Source organism: Camelus ferus, chromosome 10 (genome assembly GCF_009834535.1).
Source record: "Camelus ferus isolate YT-003-E chromosome 10, BCGSAC_Cfer_1.0, whole genome shotgun sequence".
In the NCBI taxonomy this organism is placed as follows: Eukaryota; Metazoa; Chordata; class Mammalia; order Artiodactyla; family Camelidae; genus Camelus; species Camelus ferus.
In genome coordinates this window covers 45157391-45173979 of record NC_045705.1, presented here as the reverse complement: position 1 = coordinate 45173979, position 16589 = coordinate 45157391, and positions in this window count along the sequence as shown.

Genomic DNA, 16589 nt, shown 5'->3' with positions numbered 1-16589 from the left:
TTCTCCGAAAATGACTTGTGCTGGGTCCAGTTTGGACAGGGTTTAAAGAGGGTGGATTCGGTGACGGATGCAGGAGGATGGGAGAGCCTGGAGTTGGCTTATGCTGACTGTGGACCTAGACTCAGAGCTCGCCGGGCTGTGTGTGAGGTTTGCTCCAACTCTCCAGGGTCTTGCTGTGGGGAACTCCCCTCAATGATCAGCTCTGCATGGGTGTTTGCAACCCTGGGCTCAGCTGCCGCGGCAATAGTTGCTGCCATTTATTGAGCAATTACTGCATCTGAATTTTTTAAATGCTTTGGGGATAACAAAACAAAATACTGAGGCACTTTTTTTTAAAAATAGAATTGGAGTCTGAGTTCTGTCCTCATTGTCTTACTGCATCATCTGATCCTAAAATAGTCACAGAGCTGACCTTCTAGGCTTAATGCTTATCCTGGACTGGAGAACCCATTTTTCAGGTTCCAGAATATTGAAAATATATACAGATTACTGGGAGTTGGGCGCAGGAATTTAGTACATGGAAAAGTCCCAGTCAAGACAGGAATCCCATAACCTTCCTGATCAGGGATGGCTACCCTTTGCTTGAAGTCCAGTAGGGAAGGGGAACTGTGCCAGCCCCTTTGGGCAGGTTCCTCACACCCTGTCCTGATCATAACCCTGTGTGTGCATCTCTGTTACATACACTGCTGTGAGCTCCTGGACGTCACAGAGAGGAAATTCCTTATAGTTCTCTCCCCCCAGTGCCCAGCTGAGTGTCCGGCCCAGAGCAGGGGCTTGATAAGTGTTGGTTGAATGAATTAAGTGCTTGGTGTAACAGGTGAGTGAAAGAGGCCGAGTCCTTGCCCTACTGGAATTTACAGTCAAGCAGTAGAACAGTGTCTGGCACAAAGTGTTAACTGCTATTATTATTACTACCATCATCTTATTTTTTTCCTGTAAACATGAGACTTCTCTGCCACTCCTCAATTTAGCAAACGTCTTTTTTCCATGTCCTACCTCTGTATTACTTTTTTTTTTTAAGTTTTCTATAGTTATTTTTCTTCCTAGGAACCCAAGTTCTGTCCTTTCCTTCTTTCACCTCACGTGTATGGGTCACTTGCTCTGAGCCTGGGGACCGTGCTGGGCTCTAGGACCCAGTGGCTACCTTGGATCACAGCGACAAAACCAAACTTTCATTATTCACATCCTTCTTTCTCTCTCTCTCTCTCTTTTTCTTTTTCAGGGACATGGACTTCATTTGGACAGGTTGTCTGCTTTTCTGAGTCTTTCAGACTACTGCTTCAGAGTCCCTGGAGGTGACCCGGTTTCTCCAGGAATGATCATTGAAGTCAGATTACATAGGTTTGTTAAACCTCAGCCAGCTCTCAGTTGCTAAGTCTTGGAGAAGAGAGCCAGGAAATCAGAACAGGCTCTTAATCAGCCAAGCTGGGCTGGGTGCATCTCCTGCCTTGGGTTACAGGCACTCACCAAGCATTCTCACAACCCACTTCTTCCTCTTGTACCTTTCTTCTAGTTCATTAGCTCATGTGAATTCCCCATAAAGTCACGGCTTTCGGTATCTGACTTGATCTCATATACCCCATGATACCCAGACATATGGTAGAGTTTAACGGCTCACTGCACTGCTTCATCTTTTAGGACAGAGATTGGCTAGGACGTACGTCATTAATTTTGTTGACAAAATACTTAGGATATTTTGAAAGAAGTAGATAGCTGTCCTCTCAGTTTTAATTGCAAATGCTCAATAAAAGTTCACAGTATTTTTCAGTATGGAAATTGGTTGGAGTAATTGCCTTTGAATCTGTCCATAAAACAGTTCTACATGTGCATTTAAAAAGAGCTAAACTTGGTTACAAATTCAGTCCTTGGAATAAAAAGTTTAGAATTGTTTTAAGGTTAGTTTGAATAATGTGAAATGACTTTTTTTTTTAATTAAAAAAGGGAAAAGTAATTGTTAACCAAAAATTTTAGAGGCTGGTTACCTTGGTGTCATTGTGATAATAATGCCCTATCTGTATTATTATCTGTGATAATAGTACCCATGGCTAATTCTTAGTGAAACTCAGGGTCTGGAGAATGGAGAGGCATCTTCTTGAGAGGGGACAGGATGCCGATAAAAATTCAGAGTGAAATAGACCTTGGGTCAAAGCCCACCTCAGCATTACAGCTGTGTAACCTTATGCAAATTACTTAACCTCTCTGAGCCTTACTTTTTCCTCTCCTCCCTAAAATGGGGATCAAAGTACCCACTCTGAAGTGCTGTTATGAGGATTGAATAAGATAATGGATATAAAGTGCTTAGCACCATGTTTAGCATATTACAGTAAGTACTCGGTAACAATTATACATATTATGATAACTCAAGCAAATCCAGACAAAGCAATATTCATTTTTTTTCTGGTTTTAATTACTCTGGGGAAAAAGATTACCAGTAACCAGATGGTTTGGCCAGGAAACTGTTCCTCCTGACCAACTGAGTCTGCATCTTTCCACCGTCTTCCCCCACCTCCCGCCGCCCCCTGCAGGAGGTGCAGCTGGCTCAGTGCTCAGCTGTTGGGGGACAGGTCCAGTGTCCATGGAAGCCTTACAACTCGAGGCCTTTTTTTAGGACTTAATTTCTAGAAATGCTTGAGAAAGCTACTCTGAAGAGGAAAAATACTCAAACATACTCTTACCTCTTATTAGAATTAGTAAGAACATCATAATTTGAGGTTTCCTATCTAGTTTATTGGCTCTATTAGTACATATTGCCTGCCCTGCTCTTTGCTCTCCTGTCTTTTTACCCCCAGCATGCATCTTATTGATTCTAATCCTAGGCCTGGGCATGGAATTTGCCAACTGGCTTAGAATAGAAGGACTCCAGTTCTAGCCTTGGTTGTGGCACCTTTAGGTCTGTGACCTAGCGTAAACCACCTACCTCTTTAAGCCTCAGTTTCCTTCTCTGTGAAAGGGGCTGGTAATATTTGTGACATAAATAGTTCATAGATTGTATGGCACCAACAGAAGCAATGTATGTAAAAAAAGATGTTTGAAAACAATTGCTATTTGATTATAAAGAAATAGTCTTATTAGTACAATGAAATCTCTTGCTAGTTTATTGATTTCCACAATAGGAGCTTCTAAGTGCTGTGTGATCTTAAATAAGTTACCCAGCTCCTCTGAACAGCAGTTATCTCCCCTCTGATAAGGGGAGAGCAGACTTAATTACTTAAATCTCCCAGTGTTTAATTTTATGCTGATGTTGAGCTTCCTTGGGAAATTGAAAGAAGCACAGGCTTTGAAGATTGGGCTCAACCGCCGCTTCACAGATTACTGTCTTTTTTTCTTTCTGGACCCTTAAATATTGTCTCTGAGAGTTCCTAGATATTTTTGAAAACTAACTGAGGTTTGGTTGAAGGGCAGTTTTGCCTGTAATGAGATGTCAGCTGTGAGCAGAGCTCCGCAGTGATGGAAAAACGGATCAGGCCAAGATTCAGATCTAGAATTTCCAAACTCCAGTGGCCCACTTGCTAGAACCAGTTTGCTTTTGCATGTTGAATTTTTGTTGACTAAATAACAGTGCTCCCAGAGCTGGGATGGTTCATCTGTCCTCTTGCCATTGGTTCTGCTGCTCTCAAGGTGTGACTCAAGCATTTCAGACAGGCCTACCCCCACCCACCAGCCCCTAGTCCAGGGGTTGAGCCCCTGTGTTCCACAGGCTTTTGAAGTACACACACACAAACACACACACACACCAGCCAACAGGCTTTTGAAGTACACACACACACACACACACACCAGCCAACTGGTCAGCAGCCCCTGGGATCATCTCCACAACCTTTGCCACAGGAAGTCAGGAAAAGCCTATGAAAGCTGGCATTGCCTGAGAGGTGAGTGAGGGAAGGAAATGGTGAGGTCCTTGCTGAAAACAGAGAAGAAATTTGCCCAAATTCATAGTCTGATTCCATTAGCAGGATCCGGGATTGTTGCTCACTGCTCTCCCTCCTGCTGGGTCAGAATCAATACAGTGAGCTGGTTTGTCTTTATTCTGACCTGAGTGTGTGCTGACCAGGGCTTCTTTGGGGCTTTAGCATAGTGAAAGGATGCTGGTGCTTCTGCAGGATCTGGGAGGAGCTTCTGTCATCAAAATGTGAATAAACCATGTTCAGGGGAATTTTAGTGCAAAGTTGCTTAGTTTTTAAATTTATTTATTTTTTTGTATTCTCTACTCTGCAGCATTGGGTTTCTTTTCTTTAGCATTTACTGAGAGGTCCCTAGTGGGGGCAGGTACTTTGCAGGTGCTTTACATTATCATAATATCATCATATTATTTCCTTCAATCTTCACAGTGCCCCTGAGAGGTAGGTGGTTTTTAATCTGTATTTTGCAAATGAGGAAAGCTCTGGAGGTTCACACTGGCTGAGGGCAGCACAACTAGCAAGAAGCATAGTAAGGACCCTCTAGATGTCATTCTCAATCCTGAGTTCAGAACTTCTACTCTGTACTGCCTCCTACCAGGAGAGCTTTGCTTGGATAATATGCTGGGTAACTGGGGATCAGAATCTTGGCTTGACTAGCAAGCCTCCTTTTCTGTCTTTGCTCCCCAAGTTCAAAACCTTACAGTTATCTCCTCCTCTCTATCCATGCTCTGCACATACTCTTGGTCACTGAGTCCTGTCAGTTTGTCTTTCTCAACATCCCTTGCATTTGTTTTCATTCTCATCCTTATGACTGCACACTTGGACTATTGCAGTAGACTCCCAGCTCCCATTGTCACCAGTCTTTCCCTTTTCCATCCTTTCTGCTCACCCTGCCAGATTCATCTTCCTTTGACACTGCTTTCTCCTAAAATGCTTCATTTAAAACATCCCAAGGGCTCTTTGTGGTGTACAGGATAAAATCAATACTCAGGGCTTTGGCATCAAGATCTCCCCACCTGACCCAGCCACGACTTTCCTCAAAGCTCCTTTCCTGCCTTACTCATCACTTCTTGCAATGACTTGATGTTGACTGAGGTTTTCTGACCTCGGCACCTTTGTCCATGACATATTCTCTGCCTAGAATGTTATACATCTTTCCACCTAGCCTCCCATCTGTTAAAATCTCATGACCTACCTGAAGTGGTCTGTCTTGAATGAAACTTCCTCCAGTTGTCTTGCAGGAACCAAGGGCGCTTGAGCATTTAGTAACACTTCAACAGTACACTTCACCTGTGGCCTCCCTGCAGTTAGTTGGGTGCCAACAATTCCTCCCTAATCCCAATGTAAGGGTGGAACTCCTAAGTGTATGCTCCCCCAATGCACCCCCACCCCATGTTCATTGTCATTGGCATAGCGCCTTGCCCACAGGGGCCTTACTTGGTTGAGTGAATGATCTAATGAATGGGGGAAATAAGTCACTTATTGAGTGTATTGATTGTATCTAGTGTCATTTTTGCTGAAACCCTTTTGGCGTGTATAGGAATCACTGTGTATAAATTGGCCAAGTGCTTTCATATCTAATGTCCGTGGAGTAGATATTTGATAGGCTATTTAACAAAAAAAAGTAAGCTAGGAAGAAACAAGTCACTTACTGAGTGTTTACAAAGCCAGGCAGTCTTCCCAGTGCTTTTATAGATAATGATTCCTCTAATCTTTGCAACTACCCCAAGAGGAAGGTGGTATTATTTTCCCCATGACAGAGATCAGGAAACCAGGGCACAGTGAGCTGAGCAAACTTGTCAAAGAATCAGCGATGCACCCAGGGTTCAAAGCCTAGCATTCTGTCTCCAAAACCTCGGCTCTCACTGTGGCTGCCTCTCCAGGACTCTACCTCTCCCTGAGAGGTCCCGGCCTGCTGATAGGTGCATTCTTAGCAGAGGTACTTCATGGGCTTCTAGAGTTATCACCTGCGGCAGGCTCAGGAGTGTCTGAGAACCAGTAAGATCCAGCTCTTCTTCTCTGAGCCGGTACATGAAGCCTGGCCTCCTCAGCAGTGTGCACTGGGCATGCTGATGAGCCAATGGAACCAGTCCCCAGTGCTGGCGTTCCACAGGTGATAGGGGCTATGTAAAAATAAAGCAGGTTTTCCATGTCCTGTGAAGCGTGGTAACCTCAGGACACACTAGGCAGACGATGGGCCTGGGCCTCCTCTAACCCTTCATTTTTGGTGAGAGACGATGACTCGCTTAATAATCCTAATCGGCCTAGCGCGCAGACCCTCTGTTTATCACTCCTATCTCATAATTAACTTTCATATTTTCCTTAACTTTACAACTCAATCTGTGCGCCAGAGCAACTGCAAACCCATATTTATTTAATTTAGCAAACATGTGCATGTGCTGCAATTAGACTCACATGTTGTGTGATCAACGTCCTTTGCTAATTGCATAATTCCTTTTGCATTTAATCGTCAGATGGCGTCCTTTTTTTTTTTTTTTTTTTTTTGGTCTACGTGGTTTGCTGCTGGTTGTGAACTGCATATGGAATCTCAGGCTGTGGCACCCGCAATCATAGAACCAAAGCCATTCTAGAGCTGCCTGCCTTGTTTACAGGTGAAGAAATGGAAGCCCAAGAAACTGAAGGAACTCGCCTATCCAAACTACTCATTATTAAGAGTTCCTAAAGATGGGAAAGGATGAGTCCATCTGCAAAGAACGTCTCCCAAACCATTCCAGCATAGACATTCCATGAATAATTCAAGCCGGTCTTGACAATTAGCATGGAGCCTGAGTCTGGACATGATTAGGCTGAGCCTAAAAGAAATCAGGTCATGGGCAAGGAAGAATATTAGGGTGTTCTGAAGTTATAACCCTTAGCAGTGGTTGCTTAGCTTCGGGCTGCTTATTGCCAGCAGATGTTTTGTTAAAAGGAAGGCTGGTGAACTTCCCTTCCTTCTGCCTCTCTGGAAATTTTTAAATTCCTCAATAAAGCTAGGTTAGGAGAGAGTGGAGGGCTCACCCAGGAATTAGAGATTAGCATAGAAAGGATCAGAAGATTAGAGTTGAAGGGGAACTCAAAGACCTTCTGGGCTACTCAGCTTGTTTTACAGGACGTATCTAAAGTCACAAAGTTGGTAGCAGAGCTGGGACTCAAGTCTGTATCCCCATCCGTACTCCAAGGTTTTCACACTCCAGCGCTCCGCTAGTGAAGAGACCCAGAAGACAAGATGTGGCTTGACTCCCCTCCCTCCTTCCCTTGGTACCTTTCCATTGTGCCTGGCAGTACCCAGCCAGAGGTGTGAGGATGCAGAAGCTCAGACCTTGATATTGGCTGGGATGAAAGAGCCAGGGAAGGGGCTCTGCCCACCTGGAGACGGCACCTGCCCCCCAGTGTGGAGACTTTGAACTCATAAGATTGAAGAGAATGCAATGGTACCCAACACAGTACGAGCCCATTGTAGGAACTCTACCGGTATTTGTGGAATAAATGTGCATGCTGGCCAGGGGATGAGGATGGGGCGATGAGGTTAGACAGATAAAAGCAAGCTAGTTATTGCCACCTGCGGTTTCTTTGCCTAGAAAGCAGAAGAAACCATGAGAAACCTGTCACAGTGGACTTCATCTCTTTATCTGCCCAGGAGGAAAGATAAGGTTATTCATGTAGACGCAACACAAATTGTTGGGGCTGGAAAATACAGTCCATAGTTTTGCTCAGTAAGAAGAGGTGAGTGGCTCGTGGCTCATGGCCTCTGCCACATCTCCTGAAGTGGGAAACCTTCCTGCTGCCGCTGACAGCCATAGGGATGCCTTGCTCTCTGAGCCTCTACTCTGATGCTTGCCGCCCTCTGTCAGATATGCCCTCTGAATCTCCTGGTTCCTAGTGCAGTGTCTGAGGAATAGCAGGAACTCAGTAACTGTATATCGAGTGAACAAATGCAGGGATTGTACAGAGATGGTCAAAGGACTATTAAAAATATTTTACTAGTCTATATAGATGGACCAGAGCAATATGATGAAATTTACCTGGTGTAAGTGTGACACAAAAGATTAGTTTCAAAAAATCAATTGCCCAAATAAGGAGTGGATGATCTTGAAGGGGCACAGTTCATATTAAAAAAGCCAATGGGTGTGGGTGTGAGTGGGCCATAGATGGTGGTGTAGCTGCTGAAACAGGACTGGATTCTGAAAGAAGAAGCCACATCCAGGTCAATGCAGGTAACACTCCCTATAGATTGAGCTCATGCAGGTCACTCAGGCATGATGCTCATTTGGGGTTTTATTAATAACCACCCATTAACGTGGGTCCAGGGCTTTAGTTTACCATGTTTTCCCAGCATAATCTTGTTCTGCCATCCTAATGAGATGGCTTCTATACCAGCAAGGGCAGGCCGACTTGCTTCAGTTCACCTAGCTAGTAGATGGCTGAGCCCAGCCTCCCGACCCCTTGTTCATACCCTTTCAACAGCATCAGGCTGCCTTTCTGCAGACCAGAGCCCCTGCCGTGAGACATCTGAAAGCAAGGTCGGCTTGATGCTTGTCAAGTTCTGTCAATGTTGGACACGCTCAGATGGGCACCTCGCCATCAGGCAGCCTGACAGTGATGTCTCAGAAACCACTTTTCCCAACTCAGAGAGGGATTGGATGGGCCAGCTCACACCCGCAAGCACAGTGACCCTGGCCTGTTTCAAAAACCAACAGCAGACAAACATTGAACATCACTTCCCCTCTGAGTAAGCCCAGGAAAGAACAAACCTCCATTCTTAGATCTTCAGGTCCTATGGCAAGGATTCATGAGCTGGGCTGTGAGGAGGAAGAGGAAAGGGGAAAGTGCTAACATCTTTCAGGTACCTGTTAAGGGCCTGGTCCAAGACATTGCACATTTATTTGAGTTTTCTGTTTTTAATGCAGTACTTGTCTCTGCAGCCTCATGGCACACTGGACTCCTCCACCCTGTGGTGCTGGGTTGTCATAATAATCTCTCACATTCATCTGGCCTCCCCCAGTGGTTGTCTTATTCTCTCTTCCAAAAAAACCTGTGAGGAGAGGAAAAAACTGCTTGCTCTTACTCATATGTGGGCTCTAAGATAGTCAAATATACAGAAGCAGAGAGTAGAATGGTAGATACCAGGGGCGGGGAGGTAGGGGAAATCGGGAGACATTGGTCAATGGATACAAGGTGGTAGTTATGTGAGATGAATGAGTCGAGAGAGCTAATGTCTGGCAGGATGGCTATTCTAACAGCACTGTTCTGAATATTGGAAATACGCTAAGAGAACAGAATTCAGGTGCTCTTTATCACAAACTGATAACTGAGGAGATGATATGTTAATTAGCCTGACTATGGTAATCATTTCACTGCGTGTATCAAATCATTTTTATTAAAAAAATTAAAAAATCTTGTGAGCTAGGTAGGGCAGAGATTATCCCTTCATTTCACAACGATGCACAAGAATGTTCATCCATCCATCCTTTCATTCATTCAACAAATTATTTGTTAAACTATTATTTTCTAGGAACTGTGCAATTCATTAGGGGAGCAAGTGTATGGGAAGCTCTTGGGAGAGATACACAAATTCATATAAGAAAAGGCGGTATCATATTTGAGACTTGTAAGTAGGGAGGCTGCACATTTAAGCAATGGGGTGGTGGGATGTCATTGCAGATCATGACCAGTAGGTGGCGTTCCGGGTCCCAGGAGGCTCAATAGCCCTTTTAGCCTTCCACGCTAAAGCTTTCATTTTATATTCATTACTGTACTTAAAATCAAATTCTAAGTCATATCATTGAAAGGCTGTATTCAATTTGATTTTAATTCCATTTATTTGCGGTTAATTGTTCCATGCTCCTTGAAAATGGTTAAATTAAATCTAGTTGTGTCAGGGCTTTCTGGGTAAGTGACAGACATGTCCAGGAAATTCAGACTCCTAAATAAATTAGCATCTCCAGTCATTGGTACTAGGTCCCAAATTCCTTTCTTAGGAAATGCTAATGAAAAGTTAATGCTATTGGGAAAAGATCTGGAAGGATACACTCTAAGATGTTAGTGGTAATATTTCCCAGTGGTGGGAATACAGAGCGTTTTGTTTTGTTTTTTCAGACTTGTCTGTCCTTTATTCATTTTTCACAGTGGGTGTGTATTAATTTTGTTTGTTTTCAGTTTTCCATTGAAGTATAACCTACAAATGGAAAAGTATGTAAATTGTAAGCAAACAGCTTGGATTTATATCTTTACACACATGACTAACCTCCACCCAGATCAAGAGATAAATTACCTATATCCCCCAAATTTCCCTTAGGTCCCTTCTCAGTAACCCCTCCTCCATTAAGAATCACTGGATTAGTTTTGCCTAATTTTGCACTTCATATATATGGAATCATATAGGGTATCTTCTTTTGTGTCCGGACTCTTGTTCAATATTATTTCTTTTAAGCTGATGTGTATAAATACGTAAAAACTCACCAATCTATTCTGTTGTTTTGTGTAGCAGAAATCTGCTTTTTCATTGGTGTGGGGTATTCTGTTGCGTGAATATATTGCAGGTCTGTATTTTTATAGTCAGAAAAAGATTTACTAAAAATGATTACATATAGACATGGAAACTGCTTTCTTGTTGGAGGCAAAGAAGACATTTTAATTGCAAGAAAATCTTCAGAGTACGTGGAATTAGATAGACATACAGGAATTGGTTTCAACATAGAAGCACAAGGGCTTTAAGAGAGAATGACGACTTAGCTGTTAGACAGCGGATAAGGTTAGTCCTGGCTCTTGACTCCTGGCAAGTCACTTAAGTCACTTGTTCTCACCAAGACTCAGTTTCCTCATCTGTAAAGTGTGTAACATTACCAGATTTAGAGGAAAAGAAGCGAAAACCCAGAACATCCAGCTGAATTTGAATTTCAGATAAGCAATGAATAATTTCTTAGAATAAGTATATCCTGCGTATTGCATGGGACATACTATCCTAAAGAATTACTCTCGGTTTATTTGCAATTCACAAGTAATTGTATCTGGCAACCCTAAAAACATGTGTAACAATACTCCCTGCTCACGTGATAACAATTGTTTGCGAGAAAGTGTTCCCGTGCCGAAAAGTATGTACAAGTGAACGAAACTAGAGGGCCACAAAGGCGGGGAGGAGGGCCACGGGGTTTGGAATTGAGCCCCGTGAGCCTCCGTAGGACAGGGATCTTGCCCCTCAGCCCCCCACCCCCACCCCAGTGCGCAGCCCCATGGCTGACTGAGGAGATGGGTACACGTTTTCTGTAGAACGACTAGTGGGATTTGATTTCCAGCTCCTACACTTGCTTGATTTTGCCATTAGGTAAGCTAGTTAACCACCTTGTGTTTCTATCTTCTTTTTTTTTGTTGTTGTTTCTGTCTTCTTACGGCATTCCTTCAGCACATCTTTCAGGCAGCCTAACTCTGTGCCAAGTACTAGGGAGAGACCGATGAGCCAAGGAGGTTTCTGCCCTTCTGGAGTTTTATATTGTAAGGAGGGAAGAGGGAAAGTAAACACAAAGAGAAAAAGACGAGTTTCTGACAGTGATGCGTGCTGTGCTGGGCCTAGGTGGGGGTGTTAACAGAGGGGGCCAGAGGTGCTATTTGGATGGGTGAGAGGGAGGGCCACTCTCAGAAGTGATGTTGAGCAGAGACCCCGCTGATGACAAAGAGTCAACCTGGGGAGGAGCCGAGGGAAGGCGCCTCCCGGGCAGAGGGAAAAGCAGCTTTTCTTACCTGAAAATTGGGGATGAGAAAACTACCTTCCACCCCACAGGCCTGTAAGGGTTCAAATGAAGGGTGGTTGATTTATGAAGTTTTCAAGTTCCCCACAGGTGAAAGGGATTATGAACTTTTCTCATTGAGACTTAGCCTCAGTTCTGAGACCACCTGGAAGCTTAGGACTACTTGCTTGATGTGTTAGACGTAGCAGGGCTGTTTAGTGCAGTGTGGGTGGAACTGTTTCTGCCAGTCTGGCGAGATAAGTACAAATGCTGAAAGTGTTTAAAAACTTTGATATTGCTGTGACATCCAAGCATATGTGGTGTTTTTAAATTTTTTCCATTTTATTTTTCTGTTAGTCTGGGATGGACTGAGGAAAAAAAACACCAAGCCCCCAAGTGGTCCTTCACCACAGGTATCTTGAAAAGCGTTGGTGTAGAAGCTATAGAATGAGAAAAATCTGGGCTTTATTGCAGCTCAGTCTCTCACTAGCTTGTTGATCTTAATTAAATTATTTTATCTCCCTGTGCCTTGGTGCCTTCACCTATAAAGTGGGCCGAACATTAAATCTTTGAGATGTCAATGAAGAAATGTGTATAAAGCACCCAGTGCAATGAGTGGTACAAAATGTTAATTTCCATTGCTACTAGTACCTAACATTCATTCATTCGGTCAACAAATATTTATTGAGTGCCTAGTATGTGCTAGGCCTTCTTTTAGAAATGGGGGTGGTTAAAAAAAAGAAAAATCCCCTCTTCTTAGCTTTTGTGGGGAGAGATGACAATAAATGAACAAGGAAAACGAGTAAGTCATATGGTGGTAACCACTGACAAAACTGGAGAAGGAGTGGAGAGATGGGTGGGGGCAGGCAGAGAAAGCTTCACTGAGCAGAGAGAAAAGAGGTGAGGGAGAGAGAGCCGGTTGACTACCTGGAGAAAGAGGAGTTTTAGGCAGGGCAGGCAACAAGTGCGAAGCCCCTGAGGTGGGTTCATACCCTGCCTAGTGTGGTCAAGGGAACAACAAGGAGGCCAGTGTGACAGAAACAAGTCATGGGGGGAGAAGAGGCTGTATCTGGCTTTGTGATGCTCCCCATCCCCAAATCCAAGTCGGGGACCTTTAACCTTCTTTACTGCACTTCTCAGCCTGAAACCCACAGAGGTTTTTACTAGTCAGGCCCCGACTCAGACTCAAATGGATCTTTTTCATTTGGATGAAAAAGTTAGGATCAGTTCAAAAGGTGCTTGTGAAATCAAGTCTAGATTTGTGTCACCTGTCCTTTTCAAGGTGCCTGAGCTTTTCAGGTTCTTAACTGATTCTCATTTTTCTCAGATTTGCAAATTCATCTACTTGCTTAGATTTGTTTGTGATCTCCGAATCACTTCTTGGTGGGCTTCTGTGGTCATTTGTGGATGTGTACAGAGTGGAAAAATTTGAGTCTCCCATCATGCATGTTCCCAGATGAGATGTTCTGACTTCTTATTTCACTTACAGTGTAGATAAGTGTCCTTTGTGCAGTCTACTTAGGGCCATGCTTTTTGCATTTTGGTGCTTTTTGTTGGTGATTTTGCTGTTTAAAATGTCTCCCATGCATTGTGTTGGAGTGCTGTCTAGTGTTGCTAAGCACAGGAAGGCTGTGATGTGCCTTACACAGAGAATTTGTGTGTTTGGTGAGCTTCAGGTGAGCTTCATTCGCCTGATCCTGGCTTACAGTGCTGTTGGCTGTGAGTTCAATGCTAAAAAATCAACAATATACAGTGTATTGAATGAGGTGTAAACAGAGACACAAGTAAAACAAGGCATGTACTGATTGGTTGACAAAAATATTGTGACCAGAGGCTCACGGTAACCTAGCCCTGTATTTCCCCTAGGAGCTCTGGTTCAGTGTCACTTTAATTCATGGTTTGTGGTGACTTTATAAAACGTAGCTACTAGAAATGGCAAGAATCGCCTGTATGTGGCCAAGCTGTTTTCCAGGGAAGTGCAATCAGTGTGCACTGTTCTGGGCAGGATGTAAGAATGCCTGTTGTACCCCACATCTGCCTCCATTAGATATTATCATTTAAAAAAATCTTTTCTAATTTGACAGGTGAAAAGACTTTTAATCCTAATTTGCATTTTTGACTCCCATGGAGGGTGAAGGTTCTCTTAGTTTGTTAATGTCCCTTTGTGACTGTCCTTCACATTTTAGGACACATTTCCTGGAGTCCTTTGTGAGAGGAAGGATGGAAGTGCTCCCAGGTCATCCCAAGAGCAGGAAGCCAGACCAGGGCTGCAGGTGGTGAATTTTTCTATCACAGGATTTTCTTCAAGTCAAGGGACACCACAACTGATTGTGTCCCTGGCGTGTAGAAGCCCTGTGCCAGGCGTCCCTGGGGTAGCACGGCCAGCTCTGTGTGACACCAGTGCTTCTGATCGTGTGGCTAGAACAGAGCTTTCCAGGCAGAAGCCTTGGTAAAGAAATATTGCCAATCTGCTGGCTCAGGTGGTCTCGGGCTGGTTCCTTAACCTGGGTCTCAGCTGCCTCTCTGTAACAATGGAGATGATGTAATAATGTTTTACCTCATGGATTTCACGTGTGGATAAATGAGTTCCTGCAGGAAAGTCACTTAGAACAAAGCCCAGCCCCTGTAGCGGCTCCACACATGGCGTTGTTATTAAATACCAAGAACTGTGGCGAGAACATCGTCTTGTCCCAGAGAGATGTGCTGAGGAGACAGACGTGCACGCAGGAAAGAATCCAAGCTTTTTGCACGTTGGTGGGCATAGTTTGGGAGATAGCCACTAGTGAGGAGCTGGGATTTCCCTTTCTGCTTTTCTTTTGCTGATTTCTTGAGCTTAAATCACTTCACCTCTCGGAACCTCAGTGCCCTCACCTGTTAAAAATATGGGCAATATATTTAGACCGTTTAAGAGGAAAAGATGTGGGCTACCGGACCTGATTTCCCCAATAGACGCATCTGTGATCTGTTAAATCTTCAGACTCACCTGATGCTTTACGTCTTTTGAATGTCACCTCCCTCTTAGTTTCCACCAAGTAAGTACCTTTCAGCACTGGCTTGTTTTCTGGCTGGAGGCTCTTCTGCCTGCCTCTGTGAGCAGAATCAGGGTGTCCTTCCCTCTCCCTCCTGTTTGCTCCTCTCTCTGGTGTCTTTCCTGCAGCTGCGGTCAGCGCATCTTCCTCGGGAGTTGTTCTGCACTTTGAACACTTAGGCAAGTCTCATCTTTTTATTTGCTGCCACCTGAGTAACCGACTGCTGAGCGTGCTGCCTGCACTGGCCTCTGTCCCCTTGGAGAATTAAGTTCCCTCCTTCATTCCCACTTTGATCCTGTGCAAACCAAGCTCACTGTGCCTAACATTCGCATGATGTAATTCCTACCCTTTGGCAAGGTCAGACATTACTTGGTTGTTTGATGCTTGCAGAGCAAATGCCCTGACTACCTTTCTGATTTGGGAATAAGTGATAAACGTGCTATCAGCATGTAGATTTCTTGCTTTCCCCACAAGTTCTGGGTGTTGGGTTATCTCAAGACTCCTGATCCTAAGCCCCTAGAATCTGAAATGAACATTATTTGCTCCTGCTGCCACCTTCTAAGTGGCAGCACTGTGAGAGTGGCCTTCTCAGCTCTGTAGCTGTCACCTGAGCCCATCCCCGGGCCTTGGCTTGTCAAGGGAGGAAGGATTATGTGCAGTATCAATAGTCCTTTTTTGCTCTGTTTTTCTCACTGGTTAATACTCTTGCCCTATAGCTGGTGCCAGCCTTCTCTGCCTGCCAAGTTCTAGGCAGATTTAGTGCAAAAATCAAGTATATGGCAACACATTCCCCCTTTTCCTTGTCAGGTCACTGCCTCCTTTGCAGACCGCTTGCCCGCTGGTGGAGCATTTGAGTAGCTGCTGGTTCCTGAACCAGCCCGCAGATTTCTCTGCCACCATCAATGGAGACTGTCTTCTTTGTCCCTTTTAAAGAGCAGTTTGAACATGCTGTGCTCTCCGACTGGAATATGTCCTTCCTATTACTCATTTAACAAATGCATGCCATTCATTGTTCTAGGTTCTGGAGAGGTAGAATTGAACAAGACCGAGTCCTACCTCACACTATGGATGTTCTAGTGGTGTGTGTGTTTATGCACATGGGCACACATGTGGTTGCTTGGAAATAAACACTTCCACTGTAAATGACTAAGAATCAGAATGCAGTTAAGTGTCATTTAGCTGGTGAACCTCTACTTATCTTTCAAGGTGCAGACTAGGAGCCACCTCCTCCATGAAGACTTCCTGGATTGCACTGCCACTTTGATGCTTTGTCTTTGTCCTGCTCCGTGCATAGGCCTTGGCCGTAGCTCTTGACTTGCTATGTTGTGATATATTTCTCTACAGGCTGGTTTCTCACCTGACTTCTTGAGATCAGATTTATTTTCATTTTCCCAGCATTAGGGAGAATGCTGGCACAGTAGGAGTTGAATACAAGTTTGTGAATGAATAAATGAATGGGTGAGTGAAGGAAGCGGTTGAGGTGAGGGGTGCTCCCTCTGTGTGTCTGGGTAAGTGATTCTGCTGTTTATTCTCTTAGTAGTTAGAGCCAAGTCTGAATGTCACCTATCAAATGGATACTGACTTGCAAACGTACTGGAAAAGCACAGTATGACGAAAGTCACTTGCCCAGCCAAACCCCGTTACCAAAGGCCAGGGAATCCCACATGTAACCGACTCAAAACCCAAATGAAGGCAAGCAATCCTCCTGCTTGGACCCTCAACTTAACCCAAGTATCTGCCATCTGTTGGAATTTGAACTGATTTAAAGTTGTCTCTGTGCCCCACCTGCCCTGACAAACCAAATTTCACTTATTTTACTTGGTAAACTGGTTATAATGGGAATCAAACCTCTAATTTCATTCCAGAACAGAATAAGGGGTTTGAAAATATTTTCAACTCTGTGTAAGTCAAGACTTCATTTCGTTGGCATCCTTCCCTCC